Below are 8200 nucleotides of genomic sequence, written 5' to 3'. Positions count from 1 at the left end.
TTCTAGCCAATTTCAGAAGTGTGTTAGTAGTCCCTAAGAGTTCTCTTAATTTGTATTTCTCTGATCAATAATGATTTAGAATACCTTTTCATATGGCTAGAAATGGTTTCAATTTCTTCATCTAAAAATTGCCTGTTCATGTCCTTTTACCATTTATCAGTTAGATAATGGCTTGAATTCTTGTAAATTTGAGTCAATTCTCTCTATATATTTTAAAATGAGGCCTTTATCAGAACCTGTGAATGTAAAAATGTTCCCCAGTTTATTGCTTCCCTTCTAATTTTGTCTGCATTAGTTTTGTTTGTATGAATTTTTTTTAAACTTAATATAATCAAAATTATCCATTTTTCAATCAATAATGTACTCGAGTTTTTCCTTGACTAGAAATTCCTTCCTTCTTCACATGTCTAAGAGGTAAACTATCCTTTGTTCTTCTAATTTGCTTAAATATTATTCTTTATGTTTAAATTATGATCCCATTTATAACTTATCTTGGTATATTTATTAGGTATGAGTCAATACCTAGTTTCTGCCTACTAATTTCCAATTTTCCTAGCAGTTTTTGTCAAATAGTGAGTTCTTATCCCCAACTGGGATCTTTAGGTTTGTTAGTCATTGATTCTAATTCTTAGCCAGTACCATATGGTTTTGATGACTGTTGCTTTATAATATAGTCTGAGGTTAGATACAACTAAACTACCTTCATTTGCATTGTTTTTCTTTAATTCCTTGCTATTCTTGACCTTTTGTTCTTCCATATTAATTATGTTATTATTTTTTTCTAACTCTGCGAAGTGATTTCCTGGGAGTCTAATTGGTATGGCACTGAATAAGTAGAATAAGTAGATGAATAAGTAGATTAATCTAGGTAATATTGTCATTTTTATTATATTAGCTCAGCTTATCCTTGAGCACTTGATATTTTTCCAAGAGATTAATTTTGATTTTATTTGTGTGGAAAATGTTTTGTAATTATGTTTATACAGTTCTTAACCTTGCTTTAGCATCTAGACTTGCAGATATTTTATTTTATCAACAGTTATTTTAAATGGAATTTATCTTTGTATCTCTTACTGCTGGATTTTGTTGGTAATATATAAAAAGACTGATGATTTCTGTGTATTTATTGTGTATCCTGTGAATCTGATAAAGGTGTGAATTATTTGTAGTAGTTTTTTCATTGATCCTCTAGGATTCTCTAAATATACCATTATATCATCAGCAAAAATTGATAATATGATTTCCTCATTAGTTATTCTAATTCCTTTAATTACTTTTTTCTCTTATTGTTAAAAATAACATTTCTAATACAATATTGAGTAGTGATGGTGATGATGGGCAATTTTGCTTCATATCATATATATTATTGGGAATGGTTCTAGTTTATCCCCATTACATATGATACTTGCTTATGGCTTTAAATAGATGCTATTGATCATTTTAAGGAAAACTTTATTTCTATATTCTCTATTGATTTTCATAGTGATGAGTGTGGGATTTTGTCAAATGTTTTTTTTTTTCTGCATCTATTGAGATAATCATAAGATTGTTGTTAGTTATTTTTGATTGATATAATCAATTATGCTAATAGTTTTCTTAATATTGAACCAGTATTTTCATACCTAGTATAATTCCTACTTTGGTATTCTGTGGAAAACTTCCTGTAATCTCTTTGCTAATATTTATTTAAGATTTATGCATCACTATTTATTAGGGAAACTGGTCTATAATCGTCTTTCTCTGTTGTGACCCTACCTGGTTTAGGTATTAGCACTATGTCTGTGGCATAAAAATAATTTGGCAGGATTCCTTCTTTTCCTATTTTTCCAAATAATTTACATAATGCTGGAATTAATTGTTATTTAAGGGTTTGGTAGAACTCCCATGTAAATCTATTTCTTCATCCAAAAATTGTCTGTTCATATCATTTGACCTTTTATATTTTCCCAGTGTATTGATTCCCTTTTAATCTTCTCCACATTAGTTTTGTTTACAAAAAATCTTTTTAATTTGGTATAATCAAAATTTTTTATTTTGTGATCAATAATGATTTCTACTGCTTCTTTGGTCAGGAATTCCTTCCTCTTTCACAGATCTGAGAGGTAAACTATTCTATGTTCTTCTAATTTATTTATAATCTCATTCTTTATGCCTAGATCACGAATCATTTTGTCCTTATCTTGGTGCATGTTGTTAAGTGTGGGTAAATGATTAGTTTCTGCCATACTAATTTCCAATTTTCTCAGCAATTTTTGTCTAACAGTGGATTCTGATCCCAAAAGCTGGATATTGGGGCTTGTCAAACACTAGATTATTATAGTTATTGACTATTTTGTCCTGTGAACCAAAACTATTCCACTGATCAACTAGTCTATTTCTTAGCCAATACCAAATGATTTTGGTGACTTTATAATATAGTTTTAGATCTAGTACAACTAGGTCACCTTCATTTGACTTTTTTTTAAATTAATTCCCTTGAAATCCTTGACCTTCTGTTCTTCCAGATGAATTTTATTGTTATTTTTCTAAGTCATTAAAATAGTTTCTTGGGAGTTTGATTGATATAGCACTAACTAGATTACTTTAGGGAGTATTGTCATCTTTATAACATTTGCTCGGCCTATCTAGGAGTATTTAATATTTTTCCAATTGGTTAGATCTGACTTTATTTGTGTGGAAAGGTTTTTGTCGTTTTGCTCATATAGTTCCTGATATTCCTTTGGCAGATAGATTCCCAAACATTTTATACTATTGGCAGTTATTTTAAGTGGGATTTCTTTTTGTATCTCTTGTTGCATTTAGTTGGTGATGTATAAAAATGCTGAGGATTTATGTGGATTTGTTTTGTATCCTGCAACTTTGCTAAAGTTGTGAGTTATTTCTAATACCTTTTTAGTAGAATCTATGGTATTCTCTAAGTATATCATCATATCATCTGCAAATAGTGATAATTTGGTTTCTTCATTACCTACTCTAATTCCTTTAATCTCTTTCTATACTCTCAAGTGTTTTAATAGGAATAGATGTTGGATTTTATCAAATGCTTTTTCTGCATTTATTGAGATAATCATATGTTTTTTGTTAATTTGGTTATTGATATAGTGAATTATGGTAATAATTTTCCTAATATTGAACCAGCCCTTCATTATTGGTATAAATTCTACTTGGTCATGGAGTATTATTCTGGGGTTGATTTTGTGTAATCTTTTTGCTAATATTTTATTTAAGATTTTTGGATAAATATTCATTAGGGGGATTGATCTATAGTTTTCTTTCTCTGTTTTCAACCTACCTGGTTTAGGTATCCGTACCATGGCTGTGTCATAAAAGAAATTTGGTAGGAGTCCTTCATTCCCTACTTTTTCAAATAGTGTATATAACATTGATGTTAATTGTTTTTTAACTGTTTGGTAGAATTCACATGTAAATCCATCTGGTCCTGGGGATTATTTCTTAGGGAGTTGATTAATAGCTTGTTTTATTTCTTTTTCTAAAATGGCCTTTCCCTTTCTTATATCTTTCCCCTACTACTTCTATTTTTCCTTCTATTAGCCTCCTCCTTTCTTTCCCTTTTTCCCTTGTACTTTCTTGTAGGGTAAGAGAAGTTTGTGTCTGAATCCAAATGTCTGATATTCTATGTTTGGACCAAATTTGATGTGACTAAGTTTCACACAATGTTCATCCCCCTCCCTTTTTTTTTTTTTTTTTCCTTCAGGTATATTAGGCCTTCTTTGCCTCTTCGTGAGATGTAATTTACCTCTTTTTACCTCCATTTTCTTCTTCCTCCCTTTTTTCCCCTTTCCCCTTGTACTTCCTTGTAGGGTAAGAGAAGTTTCTGTCTGAATCCAAATGTCTGTTATTCTGTTTTAACCAAATTTGATGTGAATAAGTTTCACACAATGTTCATCCCCCTCCCTTTTTTCCTTCAGGTATATTAAGCCTTCTTTGCCTCTTCATGAGATGTAATTTACCTCATTTTACCTCCAGTTTCTTCTTCCAGTACAATCCCCTTTCTATCTCTAGTTGCTTTTTAATATTATCATAATAAAATCAAATTATACATGCATCCTGTAAATATATCCATAACAGAGATATAGTTATCTAGTTCTTTCCTTTTTACCTTTTTATGCTTCTCTTGCATTCTGTATTTGGAGATCAACATTTTTGATCAGTACTTATATTTCATTAGAAATAAATGAAATTCACCTGTACATCCATCTTCTTCCCCGAAAGATAATGCTCATTTTTGCTGAATAGTTGATTCTTGAATGCAATCCAATTTCCTTGACCTTTTGGAATATTAGATTCCAAGGCATCTGATTCTTTAAGGTGGAAGCTGCTATGTTGTGGGTAATTCTATTGTGGTTTCTTGATATTTGAAATGTTTATTTCTGGCTTGTAACATAATTCTTTACTGATAATTCTGAACTTTAGCTACATTATGCCTTTGAGTTTTCATTTTGGGGTCTCTTTCAGGAGGTGATTGGTGAATTCTTTCAGTGGCTATTTTATCCTCTGGTTCTAAAACATTAGGGAAGTTTTCCTTGATGATTTCCTGAAAGATTATGCCTAAACTCTTTTTTTTTTACCCATCATGATTTTCAGCAAATTCAATAAATCTTATATTGCCTCTCTTAGATTGATTTTTTTTTTCAGATATGTTTTTCCTAGTCAGGGATTTTCTATTTTTTCATTTTTTTTGGGTTTTGTTTTACTGATTCTTGATATCTTATTGAGTCATTCATTTCCATTTGTTCAATTCTAACTTTTATTGAATTATTTTCTTTAGTTACCTTTTTTTTTTAGCTCCTTTTGTATTTTATCAATTGAATTGTTAAATGAGTTGTTTTGTTCAAAGGATATTTTTTCCATTTCACAAATTCTGTTTTTCAAAGAGTTGTTTTTGATTTTGTTTTTGTTTTTTGTCAGATCTATTTTGTAAGGAGCTATATGCTTTTACATTTCATTAAATTTATTTTGTTAGGAGTTTTCTTCAGATAATTTCTGTTTTCTTTTCCAAATTCTCCTGCATTGTGATATGCAAACCAATCCATATTGGGGCTTTGTCTGGAAATTATTTACTTTTATCATCCTCAGGTTTTGAGATCTGTTCTTCTCTTTCTCCACAAAAAAAAAAAAAAAAAAAAAAAAAAAAAAACAACAACAACAAAAAAAAAAAAACTATCTCTTATTAGAGTTCCTTTTATTTGTTTATTTATTTTTCCTCACTTTTTTAAAATATTGAGATCTGATTTTAGTGCAAAGCTTTCTCTACAGGGGACAATGGCTGTGATGAGTTGTTGCTGCTGACTTCTGTTGCTGGGCAGGCATGGCCAATTCCCATATTATTCTCCCTATTTGGCCCTTGTATTTGTGTTAATTGTTTTACAGCTAATCTGCTGATCCACCAGCTTGGAACCAGGACAGAGTAGCCAACACTGCTTCAGATTTTTCCTGGTAGATTTCCTTGCTTGTGGACCCCCCACACTTCTCTGGGGTTTCTATGCCACTTCTGGGCCCAGCTTTTTCCCCTTTGGTGGGTTGAAATAAACCTTTTTTGAAATTTTTCCAAAATATCTTATGCTGCAAATTTGTTACACTCCAAATATTTTTAGGTTCTGTCACTTCCAAACCAGTTCAGATGCTTGATTTGGTGTTAATATGAGGCACATCTGGAAGAGAGCTTAGATAAAGATGCATCTCTTCTCCCTCATCTTGGCTCACCCCCCCACCCCCCCGCTCCTCTTAGTCATCCCATTAAGGCAAATTCTGATTATTTTATGTTTAGCATTTCATTTTGGGGTGTATATCCTATACAACTAATTCATATTTTACAATGATTATCTTTTTTTTTTTTTCCTTTTCCCCTTCTGAGGAAACCGTTAGAATTTTTGGCCATAATTTAATTATCTATGAATAAAATCATCCCCAGTATATATTGATGATGTTTAAATAAGCCAATTAGAAGAAGAAAAGGAAATTCTCTTACAAGACAAGTTTTGGCTGAGTCTTGACAGAGATTCCATTTGCTTTCTCCATCAAACATTCATTATCTTTGTATGTACTGTATGTTTTTTTTTTTTTTATCACAGTTTAATTTGAGGAGAGTTTATGGACTGTTCTTAATATTTCATTTTTTTCCTAGCAAGAGGTCTTTTTTAAAGTCCTAGACTACAGGTTATAATTTTGTGCTTATTTAAATTTTTTCCTTGCTCAGTTTCTCAAAAGAAAGGACTATATCAGGGTTGAATTTTGTTCCTTGTTTTACAGGTAGACATTTTGTAGCTCAAACTATATTAAAAATAAAAATATATATATATATAAATGTAAAAAAAAAAGCACAATTGTACATTATGTATTGATGCATTTTTATTTTTGCTGAGGCAATTGGGGTTAAGTGACTAGCCCAGGGTCACACAGCTAGGAAGTATTAAGTGTCTGAGCTCAGGTCCTCCTGATTTTAGGGCTAGTGCTCTATCCACTGAGCTACCTACATGCCCCTGTATTGATGCATTTTAATAGCTATCATACTGAGGGATAGCAGGATATTAGTTTAGTTTAGTTTAGTTTTTTTTTTTTTTTTGATGTTTTATTTTTTCTTCCCCTGAGTTGGAGATAGATTTGGACTTTGGTACAATTAAAACAGGTCCTGTTCTGAACAGGAATTTCTAAGTTGAAAAATGTCAGTTTGTATAAAAATCCCTCCAAATTAAAGAAACTGATTAGTGTGACAAATACAGGTCAATATCTGTTAAAAACCAAAATCAAAACAAAACAATACCAGAAGACAAGTTCCTAAAAATGAGACCTATATAAAATACATATCTTGATACAATGCAGGGAGTGAATATGGATTTAGCTAGGTAGTATCCTACTCCAGACTAAGATTTCTGATCCCCTCTCCAAATAATATAAAATCAAAATAGAGATGTAAAATCTTTGGTTCCAGGCTGCAAATTGTTGCAAAACTTGAGCATAGGACAGAAATCAAATTAAAATGCATTTTAACATAAATAAAAATTCATTCCAACACAGATATTTTAATTTATTTTTTCTAGGTCAATATTTGGCTACTGAGGTTTGAGTCTGACACCACTGAAGGAGAATCTAAAAAGCAGATTGTTGACCCTAGGTTTGTACTTCTTTTTAAATCTGGTCTAGATTTCAGCTACTTTTAGTATTGCTCCAGCATCGTACTTAGTTGGAGCAGAATTATAGATTGTCAACCTGAAAAATTCTTCATACATTTTGGATAAGAAATGGTTTAGATCATGAAATTCCTTCTGAATCCTTCACTGACTTTTTACACACAAATAATAATATCAATTTATGTTTCTAGTATACTTCTAAACCAAATAGCTTCAAGATTGGAACCAGGACTGGCATAGGTTATTAGATATACCCTATGTCTTCCTGCCCATCTCAAATGGAAATCAAATTCCAAACTTAATACTTTGACCAATGAGTCTCTTTCCACTGTTCTGTTTACCATGTATATCATATACTCTAACACTTAGTATTTGTTTTTGATTAAGGAACTTGTCTTCCCAGGTTCTTAAAGTCATTTCTGAAATGAAGAGATAGCTTTAAAGGGATTTCTAAGTTTACTTTCATCTCTAGATTAGATCTTATTATTTCTTATATTTTTGTCTTTCTCATAAATCTACATAGTTTTGGAGAGTGGTGTTATAGGTGTTTGTGTAGGTAATGATGGCAGTGGTAGGAAGTTATAACCATCCATGATGGCCAAAAGCATCATCCTCCAAAAATGACTGCCTGACTGTGCTTCTGTGTATTTGAAATTATTTCAAAGCCCTGAGTGTATACTAACCAAAGGAGGTACTTGCTGGACCAAAATCATGATTTTTTTTATTCCATAAAAATATTATTGAGAGACTAGTAAAATCATGATTTTGGTACAGCAAGTTTGAGGAATAGAGTACCTCCTTTGGTTAGTTTTATTGAATTGCATTGATTTGGACAGCAAGGTGAGGTTTTCTAAAATAATTCTCTTTCTATTATTGACCTTACCTCTGAAGCAAATAGGACTGGCTCCCAAAGTAGTAGGGACAGGAGTCAGTTTCTGACCAATAAAGCAGTGATAAAAAAGACTTTTGATAAGGTAGGAAAATTATATGATCTTTTCAGAGTATTTGCTTTTCTTGGGCCTAGAAGAGATCTCAGAGTTTTCCCCTTATCA

This window comes from Sminthopsis crassicaudata, chromosome 5, assembly GCF_048593235.1.
Source record: "Sminthopsis crassicaudata isolate SCR6 chromosome 5, ASM4859323v1, whole genome shotgun sequence".
NCBI classification, from domain to species: domain Eukaryota; kingdom Metazoa; phylum Chordata; class Mammalia; order Dasyuromorphia; family Dasyuridae; genus Sminthopsis; species Sminthopsis crassicaudata.
The sequence above is the reverse complement of the archived record's forward strand: the minus strand, read 5'-3'. Positions refer to the sequence as shown.